This window comes from Canis lupus, chromosome 35 (assembly GCF_011100685.1).
Source record: "Canis lupus familiaris isolate Mischka breed German Shepherd chromosome 35, alternate assembly UU_Cfam_GSD_1.0, whole genome shotgun sequence".
Classification (NCBI taxonomy): Eukaryota; Metazoa; Chordata; class Mammalia; order Carnivora; family Canidae; genus Canis; species Canis lupus.
In genome coordinates this window covers 7,079,459-7,106,198 of record NC_049256.1, presented here as the reverse complement: position 1 = coordinate 7,106,198, position 26,740 = coordinate 7,079,459, and the positions used below count along the sequence as shown (strand labels likewise).

The 26,740-nt window shown below is 42.8% G+C and overlaps 1 protein-coding gene and 1 long non-coding RNA gene across 3 annotated transcripts in view; one reads left to right on the top strand and one right to left on the bottom strand.

Moving 5' to 3' along the window:
• The window catches only part of FARS2 (phenylalanyl-tRNA synthetase 2, mitochondrial), a 499,622-nt gene that overhangs the window by 76,612 nt on the left and 396,270 nt on the right, over positions 1 to 26,740 (bottom strand). The gene's annotated exons all lie outside the window — the stretch shown is intronic.
• LOC119867641 lies at positions 8,632 to 11,807 on the top strand. Of its 2 annotated transcripts, none has more exons than XR_005384258.1 (3): positions 8,632 to 9,140; positions 10,677 to 10,938; positions 11,551 to 11,807. It is a non-coding gene; the product is annotated as an uncharacterized LOC119867641 (long non-coding RNA). The 2 variants fall into 2 exon arrangements; XR_005384259.1 differs by having other exon boundaries at positions 8,633 to 9,140; positions 10,677 to 10,893.

Genomic DNA, 26,740 nt, shown 5'->3' with positions numbered 1-26,740 from the left:
TAAAAGCATATTTGCCAACTTCACTCACAAAATTTCTCTTACCAAGCTCCCCATTCCATCCATTGCTACTTGTGTTCTCCCTTCAGTTCAGCTCAAAACCCTGGAGGCATCGACCACTTGGTACCTCTCTTAATTTTCTACCTCTGGGGCAGCCCGGGTGGCTCAGCGGTTTAGCATCACCTTCAGCCCAGGGTCTGATCCTGGAGACCCGGAATCGAGTCCCATGTCGGGCTCCTGCATGGAGCCTGCCCCTCCCTCTGCCTGTGTCTCTGCCTCTCTCTCTCTCTCTCTCTCTCTCTCTCTGTTTCTCATGAATAAATAAAATCTTTAAAACAATTTTTTCTACATCCGTGTATTTCAATCCATCTTTGCAATTTTTATCATCATTTGAACCCATATTCTATTGGTGTCACGTGAATGAACTGACGGCCTGACCGACTGAGTCCTTCACTCCTTCATTCCAGGCCCATTTTCTACGTGCCTCCTCTGTGCCGGGAACAAGATAGAATTTCCTGCCTTCAGGAATTTCACCATCAGGTGGATGAAACAGACGCGTCAACAAACACTTCAAGTGCACAGAGAAGCCAGAAGCATTAGAAATGTATACACACTCGTGTACAAGCACGTGGTAGAAGGAATAATGACTCTGGCTTCTGGGAACCGCCCTTGGTTTCTCCCTCTGCCACTCCTCTCTGTCCTACTCTCTGAAGTCAGGTTAATTTCCCAAAGCAGTGCTGCAAGGCCAACGTCACTGCCAGGGATTGACCCAGCACCCGCAGGACTTCCTCACACATAGGTGGACTGATGATCAAAGGCGTTGCCGGTGTCTTTTTGCTGTGGCTGTGGTTATTACCAAGTGTTGGGAACAGATCCCCTGAACACTCCTGGAGAGGTCTGGCTGCCAGGATTGTATTCTGTGGGTCGTTGCCAAGTTCTTAACAGATATTACGTGGAAAGGGGCAAAGGTGGGAAGAAAGAACTCGTTTGAAAGGGAGTCAGAAGAACGAAATGAAAGGGAGCTGAGCACAACTGCTGCCTCCTTTACAGCTCTCTTATGGACCAGTCCTTTTTAATTACAGTTGCTTTGATACTAAGCATTTATACCATGTTCATAAAAAAAAAAAAAAAGGCAATGGTTTGATAAGAATTCCTTGTGATTCACAAATTTATATAAAATAAATCATCTTTGGTTATGCATTTCAAATGTTTTTAATTAAAAGAATTAACAGTTCAGGAAACTAATGAGGAACATCTCGATGTGTAGGCACTTTAAAAATACATATGCCTCGGAATTTAAGATAGATTTTTAAAGAACTATTTTTGGTCACTCTTAAAAGTAAAGCAGGGCAAAGTAATTCTGTCCAGCAGTAATAACCATCTCTTGGTTGTTCCAGGAATGACTATACTCTGTGGTTTTCTCAAATGGAATTTTCTTTGTACTAGGTAAATATTGAGACGACATTTAAGTTGGCTCGGGTCTGTCTATATTGACTTCAGGAAGCAGCAAATATCATGGGACGATACAAGAGTGAGAGAAGGAATCTTGCAGGCATTATCACTGAGGCAAAATGGGGCACACATTCGTAGAAGGTTCACTCTAAGGATTTTCTCTTCCTAATATAGAGAGTAAAAGCACAAAGTCCTATGAAGTTTGGGAGCATTTAATAGATAATTAAACAAAACGGGACTTTCACATTCAGAAATATGGCTCCATATAGAATTTTCTAAACTGCTTTGATCTTTTTCAATATAAAATCCTATTTGAATCGTTTAATGTATTATTACAAGGCACGTGACATACGCCCTACCTTAATGTGACATTGTAAATGTCCTTATGGCTAGCTCTGCTCCCTGCAACAGTTTTATGAGGATGTTATTGAGAATTTAAGCAGATCTTAAACTAGGACACCAGATTCATGTGCAATAAAATATACTGTTCATCTCATGATTTAAAAATGGAAGATTATATAAATGCGTATTTCTGGATATATAGCTGGCCTAATGTGTATGATATTGTTTGTATTTAACAAATGTAAAATTGAAACAAAGGAGTGAGGGCCTAATATGAGAATGAAGGAGAGAAAAAGAAGAATCAAGTAAATGGACTCATCAATAGTAGAGGAGTATGGAAGTTTCCTTGATTAGGGAGATGAACATCTTTACGTATCATTAAGAAAATCTTCCTGCAAGCTTCAATATAGTGTGTTAATTAATTAAACTTTTCTGTAGCAATCTTGAGTCAGGTTGTTTGCACTGCTATTTGATTATTTTTTTATAGGAGCCTAACCAAATTTAATAGTGGTTATCTTTATTTTAATTTGTACTTTAAATGCCTCCTTCATTCAATAAAAAAGTGAAATTTCCCTTTGGTGGGAGAAAAAGAATGATTTTCACCATAGTTTCAATGTAGCATATGCCACAATTAGGATCAAGATGTTGTTCAATATGTAAAGAAGGTGATTAAGAAAACACATTCTGCGATACGAAAAGGAAATGAAATTTAACTTCCTGCCGGGTATGTTAGCCAATGGAAAACATGAGAAAAACAATGTTCCCTTCTTGTAGGGGATTTATGAATTTGTCCAGGTTTGTTTTATTTATCTCTGAACTTTTCACTCTATTTTGGTGAAGACTGGCTCTTCTTTTAATGTTTTCTAAGTCACTCTCGTAAAATAAAAGAAACTTGGAAGCACAAATCCAAAACAAGGATGTGCTAGTTAATTACAGGGTGATGTTCTTACTACACTTCCTCTATGATTTATCCTAATCAAACAGGTCTCTTGAACACTACAGTTGGTTTGTGTGGGATGGCAGGTGACATATTTCATGACTAAACAAAGAATTACTGTAGACTATACGGATAGCAAAACACACGCACACCGATGTTCCTGCTAGGTTTTCATTGAAAAGGAGTATATTTTCTCTGTCTCCTAAACTCTCTTGTCATTTGTCTCCAGAGTTTCTTCCTTTTTTTTTTTTTAAGACCTTATTTATTTATTCATGAGAGAGAGAGAGAGAGACAGAGACACAGGCAGAGGGAGAAGCAGGCTCCATGCAGGGAGCCCGACGTGGGACTCGATCCTGGGACTCCAGGATCAGGCCCTGGGCCAAAGGCAGGAGTCAAACCGCTGAGCCACCTGGGCTGCCCAGAGTTTCTTCCTTTAAAGAGAGCCACGGAAAACTGGGAGCACATGATAACTAAATCCTTGTGCTGCCTGAAAGCACACATGCAATTACCAACTACTTATTAGTAATAGTTATTAGTATTTACAATACATCTTAATAAGTAACTGGTAATGGTACGTGTGCTCTCAGTCATTCACCTACGCTACCAATCTAGATATTTGTGTGTCCACAAATGTGCTGTATTTTTTATGGCAAGCATATCAATACTTTCTTCACCAAATATTTATTGACTACCTATGTTGTACCAGCCACTGCCCTTTTGTTTCTTTTCTCCCTAAAAAATTCCAATTAGAAAATATTATTTTAAGTACCCATAAGAACTGGGAAATCTTAAGTAAAAAGTACAGGATAGAAGTAGTAAAAAGAGAACTAGGCTCTAGCCTCAGGCCTGCCACTCACCGCATCTTGGGACTTGGAGCTTTTTCCTTCGACTGTGTTGGTCTCAACTTTTTCATTTGTATAATGAAGGCCCAGAACCAGACAATCTCTTAAAAATATCCCCGAGTCCAAAATGTCACAGTTCCAAATATGGAAGTATTTTATAATTTTGGAAACAGGTGAAAATAGTACTTCTCCCAGAAGAACAAAGATATCGATCCTATTTAGGTTACAGGCATTCTAACATGATAGAAAGTCAAATATCTATGAATCTAAGCCCAGGTAAGAAGAAATTAGGCATTCACAGAACTGTTCTGAATAAAACAAATTTGAATGATCAGAAACATTTTATAAATATAACGTGCCATAAAACGTAACCATCAAATTCTCACCCCGGGCCTCTAGCTGCTGGGCAAGTGGGAGGATGAAGAGAGAAACAAGATCTCCCAGCATGTCTACTGCTCATTGTCTCCACACTCTCCAGGGGTCAAGCATCAGTGTGTCCCCTAGAGTTGGGCCAGTTGAAACTAACATCCGACCAACAGGTTTTTCTCTTAATACAGCTATCAAACATAACAGGAAGTTGACCTTATAAGACTTTCCACAAATGGAGAAAGTTTGGGTTATTACCAGTTTGGGCCAGTAGATGCAAAGAAAATAAATGGTGTGAAATCTGTCAACATGCAACAATTTCTCTGATGTGTGACATCTGCTTTCCTATTTCTTTCTTTTTCTTTTTTTTTGAAGAGTATGATCCAACTGAAAATAGTCATTTTTAAAATGACAAAAAAAAAAAAAAAAAGGAGGACAAATGGTTTCTATATCAGTGATGCAATATAACATATATATAAATCTTTGGCTGGACCACGAAACCTTGGTGTAAGTCTTACTTCAACATTTTGGTCAAAATTTGGTTGGTTTAACAATTTTTATGATTAATGCATATAAATTATATAAAAATGAAGATAAGTATGTAAGAAAATTAAGAAATACAATCCAGACTAAAGCAGCTAGCATCTTGTATATATGGTCTCCTAGTCTTCTGCAAAGTATATACGCATTATATATATACGTTTATATTTATATTCATCTATAAAATCCATTTTGTATTGCAGGCATATCTAGGTGTCCAAAGAGCTCCAGAGGCTATTATATTACATTGGCACACCTATGTGTGCACATCTGTATACTAAGGCACCGTATTTGGGAAGCTCTGCCCTACATTTCCCATAAGTCTGAGTTTATCTGAAACAAGCACCATCAGCATTACAGAGGCAGCTTTATTTCTTGGAAAGTACCCACAATTCTTCTATCTGCCCCCCACTTCCAAAAAGCTGGCACATGTCCGGCTAGCATAAATTTGGCTCAATTCTACACAAATGTTGGGGAGCACAGAATTGTTTACAGTCCAAGTCCCACTTTTTTTTTTTTTAAAGATTTTATTTATTTATTCACGAGAGACACACACACACACACACACACAGAGGCAGAGACACAGGCAGGGCGAGAAGCAGGCTCCCTGTGGGGATCGTGATGTGGGACTCGATCCCAGGACCCTGGGATTACAACCTGAGCCGAAGGGAGATGCTCACCCACTGAGCCACCCAGGTGCCTCAGGTCCCACTTTTAAAATAAAACCACTATAACTGCATCCTTCCTGACATACCTCTTCTTGCCCTTCTCTAGACACCTACACCAGGTCCAGGTGGACAGGCCCACACTTGTGCCCTGAGAAGGCCACGAGGGGATGGTGTGCTGACCAAGTCCTGAATGCCAAGGGAGGCAAGCAGGTGCTCCAAGTTCCTTTAGGGGAGAAACCACATCTCCTCAATGTTTTGTCTCTCCTCAATGGGAAGCACAGTTTGGGGCACATGGAAGGTGCTGGAACACTTGGCTGGTAGACTGACTTAATATTAAGCTGCAGTGGTAGATATGGTAAACTTCCTGCACAGCTATGGTCTCCGTAGGCCGTAATTATGGATTACTCACGCTTGCCCCTAATGAATGGCTGCGGGTTGTGCGTGTCCTAGCGGGAGAGCCCAGAGGGTACATTCACTGCAGTGGCTCATCTCATCCTATTACTATCACTATGCAAAGGTGTTGCTACTCCAAAGGCAAAATGTGGTGTTGCCAAAGTCCAAAAACGGAAAGGAACACATGTTGTCAGTGGCAACCAAACTTGGTTTTTGTCATGAATCACTGTGGCCTCATTGTGACAGGTCCAGTTGCGACCTAGCCCTGGATCACACCAAGCAGTGACTCAGCTACGTGGAGGCTTCAGAGGCTATTTTTATGGGGGGTGGGGGGTTGCGGGAGGTACAGAGGAGCTGTATTATGTTTTCCTGAATTTTAATAGCATAAATGAAATCTTCGCTTTGACACCAGAATTCTGGAGAAGTTAACTGCCCTTGACATTACATAACCTATACGGTTTACTTTTTATATCACAGCCACCCACTAAAGTTGCAAACAGTTCCCGTGGCCGAAGTACATCTGATCAAAATGGTAAAGGGGAGTTTTCAGGAGAGTCTGGGTCCAAAGCAGGCCACTGTGGTGTGTTGGAAAGAACGCTGGCTTTAGGGTCAGAAAGCCCGGCCTTCGTACACTGAGTGATCTTGGGAATGACCAGGGTCAGTGGGGCGGCGGGGGGGGGGGGGGGGGGGGGGGGGAGGGAATGGCGAGGACATGACCACAGTGCGTGAGGCTGGGCCAGTTGTGCCAGATGGAGTCTTGGGGCTGTGGGTGTGTGCGCGTGTGGGGCACCTGGTGGCTGTGCCCTTCGGATGTGGTGAAGGAAACTGTCCTGACCCCAGTGTACCTGCCCTAGACCCCTGCCCTAGAAGGCGCTCTGCTGTTTCTAGCTCTCACACAGCTACCTCCTGACTCCTGTCTTCAAACACTCATCCTTCTCTGGAGTTTCTCCAACTGCCACCTTCTCTTGAGTGATGCGAACGGCACACATGTTTCCAAAGTAGATACATGATATTTTTGTTAAAAAGTAGGACAGTGTTTTCCTCAAATCCTCATTCCTCACGATGGCTGGAATTTTGTTTCCTCTCCTGGCACTATTCCTGTCTTCAGGGGAAGAGGCCCCCCCTCCAGGGGTTCTTCACTTTTATTCTCGGACAAAAGTGGAAAGCTCCTAAGTGTCCCCTGGGCACCCTGTGCGTTTCTTCCATGTGTGTCCCCTCACCGTCTTGGGGGGGCGGGCAAGGCATCTATCTCAGGAGAGCTGTCAAGAGACAAATTTCCCTCTAAACACTCTTCCTTCAGCAGAAACCTCTTTACATGGTAAATGGCTCTCTGTAAACATGTTGTTTGGTTCTTTGAAGAAGTTCTTCATTTTACTTTTTTTTCCCCCCCCGGAGTAAACGCTCTTTCAGGCTGGAAGGCCTGGGGAGAAATCACCCCCAAACTGACCCTATGATTTTGAGAGAGGCAGCCTGGCATAAAAGGAAGGAGACCAGTAATCCGCAGATTGCTCATCTGTCTGTATCCCAACGACCCTGGACATGAGGGTTCCCCTCTGGGACTTCAGCAAGTTCTGGATCGGAACAGGGAACTGGACAGAACCCGAGTTTAATGCGGAGATTTCCTCTTGCCACGCCACGTAATTCAGCGCCCGACTAGCCTGTTAGCCAGCCTCCTGAGCATCAACGCTGTCCAATTCTGGGGACAGGACGAGCGGAGACAGTGGGAGTAGCTCTTGCGTCATGTTCTGAGAGCTCGGTCGGGGAACCTCATTTTTCTTTCTGAGGCACTCACGGACGCTGAAACTTCCTCCTCCTCAGCTGTTGGCCAGCAACAGGCCCTAAATTAGTTAAATTTAACTATAATAAACATGCTGCAAATGAATTATATTTAACTCTAACAGCCACCTCAGGGTTTGTCTCGAGATGGAATAATTTTAGCTTATGCTACCATACGTCCCCTAACTAAGGCAGAAAGTAATTACCTAAGGATTTACCATAATGAGTTCACTGACACTCATTATTTATTACAGCGTGTGAACAGTCGAATTTTTTATATAGTCAGGCATAGGCTGCAGGCTGCTGAATGTATAGTCTCGGATAGGCACGATCGGGACACTAAAAATAAAAATGTTTCAGGCAAATATAAATTCAGTAAAACCACCTGACTTCATCTTCATTAAGAATCAGTAATAATTGTGAAGAGTCCCAGTTGAAACTTTCTACTGTCAGTAGAGCGGGGCCTGCTAGGAAAATGAACACTGGAGATCAGATGATAAGCTTTTTGAGAGAAAGAGCTTCGTGGAAACATTTAAAAAGTGTGTTTATTTAAAAAAAAAAAAAAGACACAAAATTGGGCTTCAGTGCTATGCATGCTAATGAGAAATCATGTTTCTCTATCTATTAAAGCAGGATCTTAGTAGCATTTGGTTAGGGAACACTCTGTGTTTCTGAAAGTATCTCCAAGTAATAACAACTTGTTCCAACCGCCATTCCTTATAAGATATTCTGATATTGTACACTTCGTTTATCCCAAATAATCTCCCCATTTGGAGGATTCTCACTTATCCACTCTATCCCTTGTGCATTTATTATGCATCGGTTGTGGGCTGAGTGCTGTAAATATAAGAAGCAATAAGAAATGGTCTCTGCTCTCCAGAAGCTAAAAGCCGAGGAGACTCAGCCCGGTAAGTAGACGACTTCCTGCAGCATGACAGCTGCAATGATTAGTGGGGTGTACCGCCTGTTCCATACAAGTTCATTTGCTTGCTATTGATTGATGTGGTTCACGAAGGGGAACCTAACTATGACTCGACCAAGTTGCCTGCGGCTGGCCCCGGCCGCCGAACGGATACGCGTGCACTGGGCACACTCGCCCGGGTTTGAGTGCAAACACCGTTAACGTGCTGGGTTTCACTGGTTACACCTCATCTGCGAAGCTTCGTGTTTTTGCATCTTGCCTTATTCTACGAAGGATTTAAGGAGGCTTACAAAAGAAAATGTATGATTAAAAAAAATGTTTGGGTAGGAGTGAAAATGAAGAATGAATGCGAGAGGCGGGATGTTGCTGACACCTTTTCAAGCCAGACTCACATGTGACTACTCCTTCCCTGTTTCCCCCCTAAGACCATGAGCCACGTGAGCGGACAGAAAGACACCTGCAGGTCTGGGCGGAGAATGTGGTCGAATGTGCTTTGACCAACTCAGATCCTCTTGTCCTTCGCCAGCTGCAGGACTGGACTGGATGCTGGGTGCTCTCGAGGCTAAAGCCCTCTGTATGTTTTGCTCTCTGTTGACTCACTTGGGAGCCCACAAGGGGCGGGAGTGACGTGCAGGGCAGGATTTGGCAACTCCAGGATTGTGGCTGAAAGATTACCTAACAGCACTGAAACCTCCTTCCTCACACAGAACAATACAGGGAAGGGACATGTTAGTAAAACAGGCCTGCAGAGATCAGGATAAAGGGCAATGCAAACAGGAAGCTGTGAAGGCTTCTGCACGGAACCAGCTGAGCTTCACATCTGGCTCTGAGCCTGTCCCTGGCCAGAGTGAAAGGGAAAAGGGCCAGTGACAAAATTCTGAGATTAGATTCACCTGTACCTTAAGGTAAGCTAAGCTTCTCTTGGTAGTTAACTCTTTTTTTTTTTTTAAGTATCTTTATTTTTAAAAATTTTATTTATTTATTCATGAGAGATGCAGAGAGAGGCAGAGGGAGAAGCAGGGTCCCTGTGGGGAGCCTGATGTGGGACTTGATCCCAGGACCCCGGGATCACACCCTGAGCCAAAAGCAGACACTCAACCACTGAGCCGCCTAGGGACCCCTTGGTAGTTAACTCTTAAGACCTGTCTCACTAAAGGTTTTATAGAGGGGGTGCTGAGTGATAGGATGGACAAGATCCTCAACAATCTTCCCTTGGACATGCTGTAATGTATTTCATAGAGCTGCTTCTTACAGGCCCTGATGATGGATGCTGAGTACAAGCCGCTGAAGTATCTGTCAGTGAAGATCAGAATGATGCGGTCTACACACTGTTACAAAACGACTCCCATTTATCTGTCTGGGATTACTCCTTTTAAGCAGGATGGGAATTAACATTTGTTTGTTTTGGATACTGTGCTGGGTACTTTAATATTTAAACATACTGCTTTTCAAAAAGTTTGAGAGAGAGAGATAGCAAGAGAGAGCACGAGCAGGGAGGAGAGGGAAAAGCAGGTTCTGTGGGGCTCCATCCCAGGCCCCCGAGATCATGACCTGAGTCGAAGGCAGATGCATAACCAACTGAGCCACCCAAGTGCCCCTAAACATCACTCTCTTGAGAACACTATGCAATAAGTGTTATGATTCCCATTCCTACAAGTGAAAACACTGAAGCCCAGAGAAGTTAAGTAACTTGGTCAAGGCATAGTAACTAAGAGGTAAAACCTGGAATCGGACTTGGATATGTCTTCGAAGCCATATATTTTTGCTTCAGTTCCTTCTAAATAAAGAGTAAGGGCACCTGCGGGGATGGAGTGTGGGGGGTGGGGATCAGTCAGTTAAGCATCTGCCTTTGGCTCAGGTCATGATCCTGGGGTTCTGGAATCAAGTCCCTCAGTGGGTTCCCTGCTTGGCAGAGAGTCCGCTTCTCCCTCCTCCATGCTTGTGCTCTCCCTTTCTCTGTCTCATGCTTTCTCAAATAATCTTTAAAAAAAAATGAATTTTGAAAAAAAAAAGAATAAAAGATGAAATGTTTTGCCTGAATCAAGCAGTCCAAACCACCTAAAAATCAATCCATTTATTTAAGTTTTGGGGGTCCTCCCACTGATTTCTCTATCTGCCTGAAATGATCAATCTACCAACTACTTCAGGGTCATACAGACATCTGGGTAAGTCAGTCCCAGCTGAAACTGGTGCGGTATCATTTACACTGGCTGTCGCCATCCAACGGTACTAGAGTGAACATAAATTAAATATTTGCTAATGTGGCTGCGTATAAAGTACAAATAAAACAGAAAATAAAACCTACATTATACACAAGCCATCACCATTTATAAGTAAAATTCAACAGAACTGAAGCCACGGAGCCCTACATCATCCCTTGGGGGGAAAAAGCCAAATTTAAAAATCTCTCATCTGTTTTCAGACCAACTATTTTTTGTCAGTATACAGAGACTTCTGAAGGAGTAGAGCCGAGGAATAGTCAAGAGAAACTCTCTGATGATGGGCATGAAAGCAGCGTATGCCAGGAAACAATAAAGCAGGGGATCGGAGACAAAGCTCGGCAGCTCAGGAGACTCACACACCACAGGCATAATTCCTCATCAATGTCAGAAAGTGCTTCTCCTGCTCTGAGAGATGGTCACCACCAGCCAGCACAGTGTAAGAGGAGGGAGCATCTGTCTTCATCAACCCACTAAAGTTAAGGTGCATTTACCTGCTGTAAATGAAGACAAAAAGAAATGTAAACTAAACGTGGCTGATGTCTTTACCTCTCCTTGCTGGGTCTCCATTGCCTGTTTGCAAAGTAACAGATTTGAACAGATCCGAGGGCTCATCTGATTCCGACATTCTGTAATTCTAAGGACTCAGCTGCCGGCCCAAAAGATTTCTTTTGAGGGGCTAGCTTTATTTATTTATTTTTAAGATTTTATTTATTTATTCATGAGACACACACACACACACACACACACACACACACACACACACACAGAGGTAGAGGCACAGGCACAGGCAGGGGGAGAAGCAGGCTCCACACAGGGAGCCCGATGGGACTTGATCCCTCGTCTCCGGGATTACACTCTGGGCCGAAGGCAGGTGCTCAACCGCTGAGCCACCCGGGGATCCCAGGGGCTAGCTTTAATATCAAATGATACTGCCTTCTCCTCCGCAGATTTTGATTTTGTTGGTCATGTACCTAATCACATTTTGCTTATTTTGTCTAGTTTTGTATCTCCAGTGTCTAGTACCGCGTATGTATGGTACATGGCAAATCTGCATCACGCACTAAATATTGATTGAATTTGTGTCTCCTTTCAGCTGGCAAGCCTCTTGGGGCTCCTGGTACCGTACAGGGGAAGACTGAACACTGTTCTTGCAGGGTCTTACAATTCGACTGGCTGCTGTCGTTATGAAGAGTCCCTCATGGAGCATGCAGATTGGCACCGCTTCCAACTAAAGGCACATTCCAGGACCTGCAGTGGCTGTTAATCAGCAAGTGTTTATTGAGCACATTGATGTGCTTTGCTCTTTCTCTGTAAAAAAATGATGCCCCTTAAGATGAATGTTTTCAGTTAGCTGAGGGAGTTACTGGAGTCTTCTTCGTATGCCTCACTGCTCCTGTTTCAGGGCATCACATGGATTTGGGGGTTGAGTTTGGTGATTCAGTCAACACTGCAGCCTTTTCAAGTACAGCCCCCTAGACCTTCTATGGCTATGAACCTCACTTTCCTCCTTTCGGGTTCCTACCATGGAGCCAGATGCACCTCTTCCCTTTGGGTCTCCTCAATGTCAACGCCTCTACCACCACAGCCACCTCTTTCCAAATCCCTCGGGGCTCTCTGCCACGGCACCAAGTCCTTCTATTCAGGAGGGTGGAATTGCCATAGAAAGCAAGCTGGAAGCTCCCAGCTTCCGCTGAAGCTGGCAGGTGACTAGTTTCTTGCTTACCCCTTTGAATTCTATCAGGGTCTGTTATGTGAAAGAATTAAAAAGGCAATACTCCATAGTTACACTTCAAAGGAAATAGTTAAAAGAAAGCAGCACAAATTCTGTTATCTTTCTAAATGGCTAAATGCATTCTAGCTCCTTATGTTCCCAAAACTGTTTACGATGCACGTTTCTCTGGTCTAGGTCACTAAAATGCCTGCCCCGGGCTATAGGTTTCTGGTTTCCACATCCTAATAGAAGGGGGAAATGAATGCAATAGAAACGTAAAGCTCATGGCCCTATTATCAAGCAGTTAGAAACCACCTCATACACACACACCCACGCTTCTGCGTCTCCTGGACATTCTCATCTCAAATCCCTCAGGAGTGTACGAGGACTATGTCTCCAAGAAATTCTTTCCACTTTGAAGATAAGCTGCTTTACGGTCCCAGCTGCCCACCCAGTCAGCATTTTCTGTGCCTTCTCGAAGCTCTGCCCCACAGGCTCAAGCAGCATGGTGGACTGCCAGTGGTGGTGTGCCCCCAGAGAGGGCCTAAGGAACGCGGCCTCCTGCCCCCGCCGCATCTCCTCCATTGCCGTCTGAGGTTCCAGAGGGTGCCCAGGGTGTCATCAGTCAGCACCTCAGCCAGCTGAATCTCAGGGAGGCACTGTCAGGACAACAGTCTTGTGTGACCACCAGGCTTCTGCTGAAACACATTCTTGCTCCTTCACAAACAGCCCCCATCATTAGGAAGCTCGTTGTTTGGAGCTGAGATCAACCTCTTACAGTTTTCTCCCACCAATCTTAGTCCTGCTCCTGAAACAAGTGTATTCCCTTTCATCATGGATTGTCTCCTTATAACGACATGAATAACACAACCAGCCAGTATCATCATGTAGGAATGGGTACGTAGCATTAGGGGAAGAGAACTGGCAGGATCAAACTGATAAAGAGAATGTCTGGGGGAAGGAAGCCAGTTAACAAGCGGTGAAAACGAGACCCTTCCCATCTCTCCTTTGTCCAACTGCCCTTGAACTCCAAGGGGACAGACCCAGAGGAATCTCTGGAGATCACAGTAATAGAATTCAACAGGCATGTAAGTGCCTGCTCTGGGGGAGGTTCCATGTTAGTGCTAACGGTACAGAGATGAGGTTCCCGTCCTCAACGTCTCATGTTCTACACTAAGAGAAAGAGACAAATCCAGAACTAAACATAATACAGTGTCCATTATTTAAAGAATTTACAGTCATGGAATTATGGGTTACTTTGTGATTTTCAGATGATGCTTTTTGTGAATTAATTATTCATCTAAAACAGAAGTGGAGGAAGTCAGAGGAAGTCAATTTGGGGATGTGGATGTACCAAGGAACTCGCTGGTAGAAGACTATGGAGACACAGGCACTCTCCAGGTCACGAATCCATGCCTGGGGCTTGGGAGCTGGTTTCTTGGGTGAGAGGCGAAGCCCTTGGCTCCCCGGACGTGGCCCTCAGTGCAATGCCAGCAGTCTCGAGGGCCAGGTCAGCCCAGAGGACATTCGCTAAGTGGCACTGAGTTGAAGAAGTCTACTTAGCTCTTAGCCACTCCGTTATCTTTCATTTCCAGCCCTTTCCCTCCTCTTCAGTGCAGGAGAGTTTCTATTTTCTGGATGAAATTAGCATAGAGATGAAGCCATTTCAGGGGACACACAGTGAAATGACACAGCACACATTACTTTTTTCATTTCTAAAATGAAAAAGTTTCCCTTTTTCTTTAAAATCCCAAGACTGCCACTTAATTTGTGTTCAGTCTGCACTTCCACTGCTGAGCTGTCAGCAGTGGAGTAGCACCGAGGAAGGCTGAAGAAGGTGGAGGAAGACAGCAGCTCTGGGCTGTGAACAAAGCCATCCACCCATGGGGACATGTAAGCACCTGCAGGGCATATGGCGTCAGGCAGCATGTGGACCGTCCATCCCGCGCCTCCAGTACACACACTGACATGGCCCGGGAGCAAACTATAGTGCTGAGTTAATCTTTTCTCCAGATCTATAGGGCAGGTCCAGATTCACTCCATGTCTGCCTCTGGCTTCCCCTCACATCATTTCCGAGATATTTCCACCGCCCCTTAGGACAGGATTTCTGGTCCTCTCCCTACTGGAACAAAGATTCTGAGTAGCTGGGTTGGGACAAATGACAAATTTGCCATGGAACTAGCCCCGCCCCTTCTTCCACACTAACTTTTGTCTTTTTTTTTTTAGGTTTTCTCACATCCCTCCTCTCCGCTCTTTGAAGCTCTTAAGTTCTCTCCACTTTTTCGTTAGTGGGTTGCTTCTGATCTCATCGGAAAACATTCTCTGAATCATTAACGATATAAGACGCTATAGAAAGCTGTCTGCTGGTGGCCCCAAAGGCAATCTCTCTTCAATGTCAATGTCAGAGCTTTTCAATTAAGGGAGCACAGAGTGGCTCTGAATAACACTGGATCTTTACAGCAAATGATTTCATCCAAACAGACTTAGGAAGAATGCTTTCTGGAAAGTTCAATCATCTGATTTCTCTGCTAAATAGTTTAAAAGAGCTGAAAAAGAATGTTTTTTTTTTTATCTGTACCAAGCTGATGAAGATAGTCCCTGTCTCTGAGAGCCTTGCAATGCCCCCTGGGAGGGAATGTTTTTAGCACAAAGCAAATAAATATTGCTTACTGCATATATAGGAGATGATAAATCTACATTCATATAATATAAAATCTTATAACTATAGGTCATATTAACTGAGCCATTGTGGAAAATTGGGCATACAATAACCTACTTTTAAAGTTGCATGTGATGAAAATGGAAGTGTCTCCTAAATAGAACTGCCAACAAGAGGAGGCGGTGGAAGATAGAGACTTCTGAAGCACATTCTAGTATCTACAATAATAGCTAGACTCTATTTTTTTAAAAAGATTTTATTTATTTATTTGAGAGAAGAGGGAGCAGAGAAGCATGAGCAGGATAGGGGGCAGGGTGCAGAGGGAGAAGCAGGCTCCCTACTGAGCAGGGAGCCTGACATGGGGCTCAATCCCAGGACCCTGAGAACATGATCCGAGCTGAAGGTAATCGCTTAACTGGCTGAGCCACCGGGCTGAGTTAATCGCCCCATAGCTAGACTCTCTATTAAATGCTTATGATGTGTCTGGCATTGTTCTAAGAGTTTTATGTGAGTTAACTCTTTCAATCCTTATAATAATCACCTGAGATGAGAAGTATTAGGTCTATTTTAAACAGAAGTAAAAAGGGGGCACAAAGGTCACACAGGGCCAGCAACTGACAGGCCCAGCATTCAAACTTAGCCAGTCTCACCTGAGCATCTTCCCTTTTGACCACCGCCGTGCCAATTACTGCTGGCTTCTCATGAAAGAGCCTGAAGAGTAACTGGCTAACGTCACTTTCTTAGATCATTATAATTTCGATTAATAACCAGAAGTAGAATTATGTGTCTTTACACACATTTCAATTAATCTAGACACGCCTGTTCCTGAATTAGTTCAAACAGTAAATGCCAGAAATGGGAAGGGCCTCAGTAGACAATAGTTCCCTCTGTGGCTTCATCCTGAGAGGAATCCAAGGAGGCTCCTACACACAGGGGCAACACAAAGCTCTGGAAGCTGGCAGTACGGGTAGCTTCTTCCACGCTGCTGTTGGAGTGAGTTTAACATGTAGCACAGAGGTGTTACAACAATGATTGTCATACTTCATAAATTACATTCTGCTCTTCACAGGGAGGTCCCTGCAAAACTAAAGGAATCATATGCATACAGAACAGCAGTAACAGTATTATAAGCAACGCCCTGTAAGGATGGAGACACATAACGAATGAATAATGTGTTCTGTAATCAAAGAGCTGAGGGAAGAAAAGAATATTGAAAAAAAATGTCGTGAATTTAAAAACATGTTGAGGCGAATAACCCATGGTAAGAAGTTAATAAAAAATTACAGTGGCCTGGATCCATGTCAAAGAGAAGCCCAACTAGGAAATCCAAGCAAAACAATAAAAACATTTTTCCTTTTTTCCCCCATTCAATGTAAAATGACTTTCTGTCCAGTTGAACATACTAACTTCAAGAGATCAGTTCAACAAAAGGTTTCCCAATGAAGGCAGAGGTTGGTGTGCATCAGCGACGTGAGACCCTTAGGAAGGATCTGGAGGACGGTCTCACCCTCATTCATGGCACGCAACACACACACGCCTGGCTTCCCTGCTCAGCCTGCTTCTCCACTCCACCACATTATTTCAACTGTTGTCCATTATCCTCAAACCACCCGTCCTGACCTCTCCGTCATTCATCTTCAAGAAAGCTCTCCCATCTACTTCACAGAGCAAAGAGAAGCCGCTGAGGTGGGAACGCCATCAATTGCCAGCCGCTGAAGTGAGAAGCCTGTGGTATTGGTCTCCTTTCTGAGGTCAGCTCTGTTTACCTCAATCATTCAGCTTTGGGTATCATGATGTCCTGCCTTCTTTCAAGAACAATGCAGCATCGGGGATCCCCTCTCTTCCTCCCGCATATAATCAATCTCTCTCCTTCTCTACTGGATCCTTCTATTTAGTTTTTAATGGACTATTCCTTTTTTCTTTTTCTTAAAATTTTTATTTATTTATGATAGTCACACACACAGAGAGAGAGAGAGGCAGAGACAGGCAGAGGGAGAAGCAGACTCCATGCACTGGGAGCCCGACGTGGGATTCGATCCCGGGTCTCCAGGATCGTGCCCTGGGCCAAAGGCAGGCGCTGAACTGCTGCGCCACCCAGGGATCCCTTAATAGACTATTTCTTAGACGAGTTTTGGGATCATAGTAAAATTGAGAAGTTGGCACAGAGATTTCCCATATAGTCTGCCCCCCACCCCACTCCTCGCACAGCCTGCCCCATGATCAGCATCTCCTGGCAGAGGGCTACACTGTTACAACTGATCAACCTACACTGACATATCCTTAACACTTAAGTCCATACTTTACACTGGGGTTCATTCTTGGTGCGTTTCTGTTGACCTTTAAACAAACTGAAGTTTACTACTTTCTTACAGAACTTCCCTTGACCTGTGCATCCCTCCACCTACACTGTGTCTCTCCTTCCCTTGAGTTGTCTCTAGTCACTGTCTCCATTCCCTCCCATCACACCTTTTTCTCAATCCACTTTAACCTTGCCTCTGCCTCCCCAGAGTGCTCATTCTCACTAAGGTCACCAATGACTCCTGTGTAAGCCTAAACACAGTGGCTCTTTGTTAGTCACTAACAAAATCATCAGTCTTCTGATGTGATGCAATATGCTGGCTACTCTCATTGCCTTGATATGTATACGTCCCTTGGCTTCGGTAACTCACATGTCCTGGTTCTCTCTCACTTGCCCAGCCCTGCCTATTCCATTCAGGTTTGTTAATATATAGCTGGTCACTAAATACTTGAATTCTCAAGACTCACCCAAAGTCCCTTTGGACTTTCTTATTCTCTTTCCATTCTTCTAGTCAATCTTCTCCATACCCTCAATTTCAAATATATCCTAAATGAAGATTACCCACAAATGTATACTCTAGTTTCCGTGTCTCCTGTAAGGCCAGACTATTTCAAACTTTCTGTGCAACGTGTTCACCTCAGCATCTCAGGTAAATCTCAAGGTCAATATGTTCAAACCTAAATCTCAACTGCCCACGTCCTTTTTATAAACAGATACCAACACTGTCCAACCAGTTCCACAAGTCAGACAATTGGTGTCATCCACTGTGGGTTCTCATAGTCAGGTAGCAAATCCTGGAAATTTTTGTATTTATTCATATTGAGATTTGTTCATTTCCCTCAGCCCCTTGGCCATAATCTTGGTCCAGCTACCATCATCTCTAGCGTAGCTCCAGCAATAGCCCCCACTTTCTCTTTCCAATCTATTCTCTACAGAGCAGCCAGGAAAAGTCTTTTTGCAAATCAAATCTAATCATGTAACATGCTTTGTTTAAAACATTTCAGGGGTTTCCCATTGCTCTTGATAAAGTGAGAAATCTTTACACAGCTGGTAAGGCCCAGTATGGTTGGCCATATCTGCCTCTTCAGCCTCGTTACCACATTCTCCCTTTTGTCCAGCCACACTGGCCTTCTTAGTAGGTCCATGATGCTTCAAATTTTTCCTGCCATAGCCTTGCTTGTGCTGCTCCTCAGCTTTGAATGTTCTTCTCCCACCTCACAACTTTGATCCCAGTGTTAACTGTTCTTAAAACATCATGTTGATAACACTTATCCCAGTTGTCATTTCACATTTATACGTATGATTATTTGATTAAATTTAGTTTCTCCATCTAGTCTAGACTCTAAGCTCTTCACAAATATTAGCTATGTCTGTCTTTGCTTTCCATTGGTAACTACAGTGCCTGGCACACAGTAGATATTCAGTTGAGTGAACAGATGAGTGAACGGACTACTGAATGAAGGTGGTAACCAGACTGACAGACAGAGTGCAGGATTGATAAATGACCTTCTCCTTCTAGAGTGGGGTAAAGAAGGAAGATGGCTGTTCCATTCTGGAGCAAGAGCAAGGTCTACCAGCAAGACCTCTTTCAGAAATGACACAGTCTGGACGTGTTCCTCAACTTAAGAGGAAGGAAAGGGAAAGAGGGAGAGGAAAGAAGATAGGGAAGGAAGATTTTAAAATGTAAATGCCCCCGAGAAGGTACATTTTAAAGTTCATTCCATTAACTAACACGTGAAATACCTGTGAAAGCCTTAGGAAGATTTAGCGGATTGAAACAGTCTTTAATGCACCTTGTCATATTTATATCACAGTTCTTTTAACACATCTTTGTACTTTGTTCTTTATATGCCTGTCTCCTTCAACTGGACTAGAAATTACTTGAAGCCAAGGACCATGATTTTCTTCCCCTGATATGTAGTATTGATATGATGCTGGTGCCCAGCATAGCTTGGGCACTCATGAGTGGGTTTTCTTTTCTTTTTTTAAAGATTTTATATATATATATATATACATACATATATATATATATATATATACACACACACATATATATATGTAGAGAGAGAGACAGAGACAGAGATAGAGAGAGACAGAGAGAAAGCAGGAGGAGGGACAGAGGGAGAGAGAGAGAATCTCAAGCAGACTCTGTGCTAAGCACAGAGACTGACACGGGGCTCCATCTCAGGACCCTGGGCCAAATCAACAGCCAGATGCTCAATCAACTGAGCCACTCAGGTGCCTCTCATAGTGTTTCTTGATTAAGGACTCATAGAAAAATAAGGAATTGGAAAAATGTAAAGATAGGCATCAAAAACAAAGCTGTCTAGTTTATAACTGTATAGATGGACTAAAACAGTATCTTCCAAACAAATAATTATATCACCCTGACATGGGGCACTCCAGTGTAGGTGAATGAGCAATGGGCTGGAAATCAGAAAATAATTTTGTAATTATCTATTCACCCAACTGCCACCTCTCTAAGTTGTGAGTTCCTCAAGAGATGGCAGGCCTTTTGGTCTTTGTGTAGAGTAAATGGGGTTCTCTTCTCTAACCCCTTAATTTAGTTGCCAAATGAATCAAAATTTGGTCGTAGCTCCCAAACTAAGTAGCAGGTTAGTCTTGGCTAGAAAGATCTGGTCTCTGTGGGTTTAAGAATCTTGAAGGTAAAATGACACAGTAAGACAATATGCTCTCCAAGATCATTCTCTCAGGTCTCACATTTGATGAGTACATAATTGAACACGCAACCAAGCAGAGAAAAGTTGGGGACAGCCAAGGACTAAGCAATCATACTAATGACAATAAGTCATGTGTGACTATGAGAAATGTTCCATAATGCTAATCCTAACAGGTATTGCTAATATGGGTCATGGTAAAGGAGCAACTATAATCCAATATTGGCACTTTGCTTAAAAATCTCTCAATATATTGCAAAACATTATAGGGAACAATTGTAAAACAGGGGTTAAGAGCAGTGCCAAGTAACCTAGTACCTCAGGAGGCAGTAATGAAAATAAAAAATAACCCAAATCTGAAATAGGATATGAGCTTATATAAATTATTTTAGTAAGCAGCCTGTACAAAAAGGATGATTTTTTTTTTTTTTTTTTTTTTAATTTTTTTATTTATTTATGATAGTCACAGAGAGAGAGAGAGGCAGAGACACAGGCAGAGGGAGAAGCAGGCTCCATGCACCGGGAGCCCGACGTGGGATTCGATCCCGGGTCTCCAGGATCACGCCCTGGGCCAAAGGCAGGCGCCAAACCACTGCGCCACCCAGGGATCCCCAAAAAGGATGATTAATTAAGCAATCCAACAAGCAGTTAAGATTATCTAATAACTTGGTTTCATCTTGGAGAAGAAAATGCTTAATTCCTCCTAAAAAGTCATCTCCCTGAAAATTTCTGACAAACATTCCAGTCATATATTTTGCTAACAATGTATCTATCTCATTCTGGAAAAATTTAGTTCATTAATGGAAAATTCTTGACACCTTCCTTCCAGTTTATCACCATAAATGTAAATGCCACCATAGCCATGACAATAAAGCGCTGTGCAATATGTATTTCTTAAAGAATGTACAAGTAGATAATTACTGTAGTTAAATGTAGTTAAATGACAGTCTCAGGCCCCAGAAGGATACACTTGCATAGCTCAGTGTTCACTTTGAAGCATTTACAAGCTGTATTTGGTTGTAATTATTGGGGATGAAAATCTTGTAAAAATGTATTAATGCTTCCAATCTCTGCAGAGTATTAACAATAACTTAGTAATAACCACCAATGTTTACTGAGTACTTACTTTGTGCTAGACAGTCCTAAGTGCCTTTATGTGTTCATTTATGTAATCTTCACAGTAACTGAGGAAGGCACTATTTTCTATTATTCCCCATCTCACAGATGTGGAAATTGAGGCACAGAGAAGTTAAATAACTTGCCTAGGACTACATGGCGAGAAAGTGATAATGCCAAGATTTGAACCCAGGCAGCTTGCCTCCAAGCCCATGATCTTAACCACAATGTGATACCGGGTTTTTTTTTTTTTTTTAATAAACTACTGACTATAATATAATGTAAACTTTTATTAAAACAGAGTTATAATTTTGAACATCAATTTTTGAATATGACTTTGTGTTCTCTTTCAATATTCTCTGCTTTTAAAAACCATTACTGCAATTCAGGCTCCATGTACTAAATGCACATAAATCCCAACGGAGCACTAATAACCAAAACCCCTTTGAAGCCAGAACCTCATTTACAAGGGCAGAGGACTCTAGAACAACACACCTCCAGAACCAGTTTTACTTTGCCACCTTCTCACGTCTTAATGGTAAAAACTTCGTGTCCCAAAATAAGTGGACTTCGGTGCTCTAACAGGAGGGCAAATATTTAAGTGATTTCCCACGTCTGATCTTCCATGTCATTTCCTCTTCTAAGCTTGACTGGGCAATCCAATCAGCGCAGCAAAGTGGAAAAGATGCCTTTGCTGCACCAAGTGATCCTTAATCTGGCCTCGGCCAGGAAGATTTAAGCCCTTTGGCACCTATTTAGATAAAGTCTTCTCTCTAAAAAGATACAGGAATCAGTCTTCTAAGCTGAGACAGAACAGGTAACTGAACAATAATAAAGGGCACTTCCTATTATGTTTTTTTTTTCTTGAAATATATATGCACAAAAAGAGGACTGGGGGTAACAGCTGAAAAGGATTTTCAAGGCTTTTACATATTACTATGTGTAAAAATTTTTATACTTATTACATACATGTCATATATAAAATATGTATACACACATATATAGTGCATATAAAATAAACATATATACGTGTGTATAGATTAGATATTATATATTACATAACAATATGGGAAATGTATAATATTTTAGTGCCTTAATATATATATGATATTTAAGTATCTGTCAAAAGCCAGTCAGGTGACACTCGCTGGATGACCAAGAGGTACACAGTGTGGGTACCATTCACAGGCTTTCCATTCTCACTGGGAAACATCACATGGATGCTTAAAACAGCTGTATCATAGACAAGCTCAAGGAGAAACTACTGGTCTAGGGTTTGTTTAAAAGTGTCACTGCTCTGGAAGGTGGGCAACAATTAAATGAAAGACAAAGTGGATTGCTCAAGTATGCTACTGTCTCAGCCTATTTCCTCTTATTCAGGGGAAGGCAAAATAATGTTCCCCCACAGGTGTCCACGTCCTAATCTCTGGGACCTGTGGATAGGTCTCCTTCCATGGCAGAGGGGACACTGCAATTGTCATTAAGTTAAGGATCATGAGATGGGAGATGTGAATGACTGGGGTGGGCTCATTGTGATCACAAGAGTCCTAACAGGGAGGCAAGAGGGTTAGGGTCAAGATGAGGTTCAAGATGCAGAAGTCAGGGTGATGTGACGAAGGGGCCACGAGCCAAGGAAGGCAGGTGGCTTCTGTCAGCCGGAAGAGGCAGAGGATTTTCCTGCCAGAGCCTCCAGAGGGAATGGGCCCTGCTGACATCCTGACTTCAGCCCAGTGAAACTGGTTTCAGACCTTGACCTCCGCAGTTGTAAGGTAATAAATCTGTGCTGTTTTAGGCCACTAAGTTTGTGGCAACTTGTTACAGCAGTAATAGGAAATGAATACAGTTACTACAGAGTGAAAGGCGGGATTCTGGGCACAAAAATAAATGGGAAAAAAATCAAGTTGAAAGGAGTATTACTCAAATGGTAAGGAAAGAGGGCTTTCTCAGATCATACAGTGGAAACTCAAGCTTTATTGGGTTTAAGGAAGACAAAATTTGGCTAGAAAGACACAGTGAGAGAAAAGCATATAATTAGAAGGACAGGTGCTGAAGTATACCCACTGCCTGGACTCCAGCACAGTGGAGTAGGAGGCTTCTGACATACTGAGTAGTATAGGGAATATGTAAATCTGCTCTGCAAGTCTTTACAATGGCTGGCTCCACCCTCATGAGTTTCAGGTCTTTAGGTCTTAAAAGCTTTTTGGTCTTACGATTCTCCTTACCAAACCTTCAGTTAATCCTAAGGGGAAAGGCACTACCCCAACCCTAGGGGCATCTAATGCGATCCAAGCTATTAGTCACAAAGGATGTATCAGTCTAGCAACATCTTTCTTTGAAGGATAAATATTTTAAATAGCAACTCCAAGAAAACATTTTAAAATTCTGATTTAATCTTCCTGAAATCATCAGCTAACACCGAAGGGAAGGACTGGGAGGGGTGACTGACCTATGATCTGCCAAGAGGAAACGTGGACATGGTGGAGGTTCGGGAAAGGTCGCGATGACCCATCAAAGATCCTTTCTCTTCCATGACCCAGCTGGGTTGGGGCAGCCCTGCTTTTACAGTGAAGTAGCTCCTGCCTCTCCCAGGAGGCCTGAGGGCCCTAACTGGACTCTGATTCCATGGCCGAAGGGCCATCTGATGGGTGCTGCTCATTCTATTAGGGATGTCATGGATGCTACCAAGGAACCCAGGGCACCACTGACGCTGTAATCACATACAGCACCTATACAGTCAAAGCCTGAGACCAGACCACCCAAGAACTGGCCAGCCCTGCTGAGGGCTAATGTCACGTGTACATTACACAGGAAACTTCTGAATGGTCATAGAACACACGTTAGAGTCAGAGTGGAGGAGATGCAACCCTTCCTTTTCAGACTTTTGCCTAAGCAGCTGCTGTGATGGAAGGTGGTCCAGCTGGGCGATGTACTCCATGTACCCTCCTTTGTAAAGGGGGTTCTGTTTTTTTCACTGATGCATCCTCAGTGTCCAGAGAGCCACCTGACACAGAGTAGGCACTTGCATTTGTGGAATGAGCAAATAAATGAATTAAAGGAGGCTGGAATGTGTTTGTTTTATAATTACAATACGGCAAATCTTTAAGAAAACTCCTTGGAACTCTTCCTGGTCCCTGAAATGAGATCTTGGCCCTCTGAGCCCCCGAGAGAGAGCCTGTTGAATCCTCTCATATGCTACTCTCCTCAGACTTGCGCTGCCATCACTTGGTTCTTACGTGTTTCCTCTCCAAAACAAACTATAAAAGGCTAAGGGCTGAGCCTGTCTTATCCATCACTGTATCTGCTGCAGCCAGTCCAATGCCTTCCGTGAAGTAGGTGCTCAATAAATACCAGCAGATTTGAATCAGTAAAGCATCTTTTCTTCAATTTTTCTGGAGAGATGGGGTCACTTGGATCATAATTGAAGATCACAGTAAATCAATATACTTTTTGTTTCAAACTCATAATTACCCTATATAAGAACTACTGTAAAATAAGAAGTCATCCTCCAATAGTCTAGTGATAAATCCATAGGATACTGATTTATCAACATCCAAGGTTTTGCCAGAAGTGAAAGCATTTTTAAGTCTATTTGTCAATCCAAAAGCCTTAATATTAATATAGATATATGCATATACACAGGACTAGATTTACTAATAGGCTTTCCCTATCTTTGAAGTAAGAAGAGATAAAAATAAAATGCAGATTGCATTGAACAAATAGCATATGGCATGCTTTATAAATATATACATTTTTGTCTCGCTCTCCCTCACACACACAAACCCCAGACTAGGTCTTTCAAGATACTGGCCCCTTGCCCTACTTTGAGGTGCCTAAACAGCAACCTTTGGGATCTCTGACACTATCATTTCCTTACAGACCGTCTGGGGGGAAGCTTGTCAATTCCCACCGGTCAGGAAATGCGCTGGATGCTCAGTGCTCACAACACGGTGAGATGCTTTTAATGCCCCTTACCGTCAAAGCCGGAGGTTTCTCTCACCACATTAGCTACACCTTAGATCTGGCCTTTGCAGTGCCTCAATCCAGACTGATCAAAAGTTTCTGTCAATAGAATTCCCTACTTTTCTCTTCTTCGCTGTACGTTAGTGACTGAGAAATGAAAGGGCTGAAGGGTAGCTGCGTGATGGAAAGTGGGCAGGCAACAGAGCCACATGCCAGTCTTTTGATTTCTGCGTGTGATAGGAATTTGGTGCCTTGAAAGAAACAGGGAGGACAATTAACATTTATTGAGTCTGCAGGAAGATCAAACAAATTTATTTTGTAATAGTCCTGCCTGCCAGGTGTTCCTTTCTAAAATTTAGTTTTCATTTTTATCAAAGTTGTATTTGCACATATTTGAAGAGCCAAATAATTCTAAGGGCTTATTCCCAAGCACTGCAGGCCCTAGCCCAGTCCTGCCACAGTCGGCTCCCCACAGGCAACCCGTGTTCACCTCTTTTAGTGGATTCACTTGCTATTTTTCTCTGTATTTTTAAATAAGATACTTGAGTTGCTATGTCTTGGAGTTTTGTTTGTTTTTTCGTTTTAGGCATTATATATTAACTCTGCATTGCAGAAGAAAAGCACTAGCTCTTTCACACCCTATTCCTCCCACACCACCATTCTGCGCAGGCATATGTCCCACCGTTGTCCCAGTAAAGGTATGCTGAGACTTCCGTTGGCTCGCCATTCAGTGTTCACACTATTATGTATGAACATACAGATTATGATTATTTTTCTTTTCTTGCGCAACTTTTTTTTTTTCCCTCTGGCTTTAATAACTGTGTTGACTTTTCATCTGTGTTGTTACCACAGATGTGTTCATTCCCATATTCTTTACCTCTTTTGAGGGGGTGGGAGGCATGGTGCAGTGGTTATGAGTGTGCACTGCCTGCGTTCAAATCTCAGTTTTGCAACTTACTGGCTATGTAACTTTAGACTAATTATTTAAGCACTGGGTGTCTTGATTTCCTCATTTGTACAAGGAAGATAATAACGATTATCTGTCTAATAGCTACTCTTAGGATTTGATTGTGAATACATGTACGCTTAGAATTGTATCTGATACGTGCTGACTTTGCAATAAACATGAAGTGGTGATGGTTGTTATTAAGTATTTAATTATGACAGCCTGCTACAGTCTCTCCTGGAGCCTTCTGATCTGTTCCAATCTGGATGGATCAGCTCCTAGGAGACTGCACCACAGCTAGGGCTTTGGGATGGCTGTTCTCTGGCATCCTGGGGATGCTCTTTGCCTTCCTCTGATGTTGAGTCTCCTGCCTCATGGACCTTGTCTTGGCTTACTTCTCATTGTGGTGGAATGTCCTCTAATAGTCTGAAAGTATCATTCCTCTACTCTAAGGCTGATGGATGGTACGGCTAAACACACTGGATTCTAGGTTGAAAATTATTTTTGATCAAGCTTTTGAAGGCATTGCTCTTCTGGTTTCTAGAGCTACTGCCAAGACACATGATGTCATTCTTCAACTCCTGATTCACACTGTCTCTCTCTCTCTCTCACAGCTTTGAGGATCTTCTGTCTCCAGTTTTCTGTAAGGCCTGAGAGTCTTGGTGTGGCTCCTATTTTGTTCATTGCCCCGGGTACTTGGTGAGTCCTTTCAATGTGGAAATGCACATTTTCTTATGTTTTCTCTAAAATCTTCTTTCTCTTTTTAAGAGGACTTAACTTTAGTTTTCAACTCTCCTACTGACTTCTATATTCCTGCTATCACATTTCTAATTTTTAAGAGCTCCTTTTGTTCTCTGAACATTCCATTTTTAAATAAGTCTCTGTTTTTGTTCCAAAATCATTAGCATCTTTT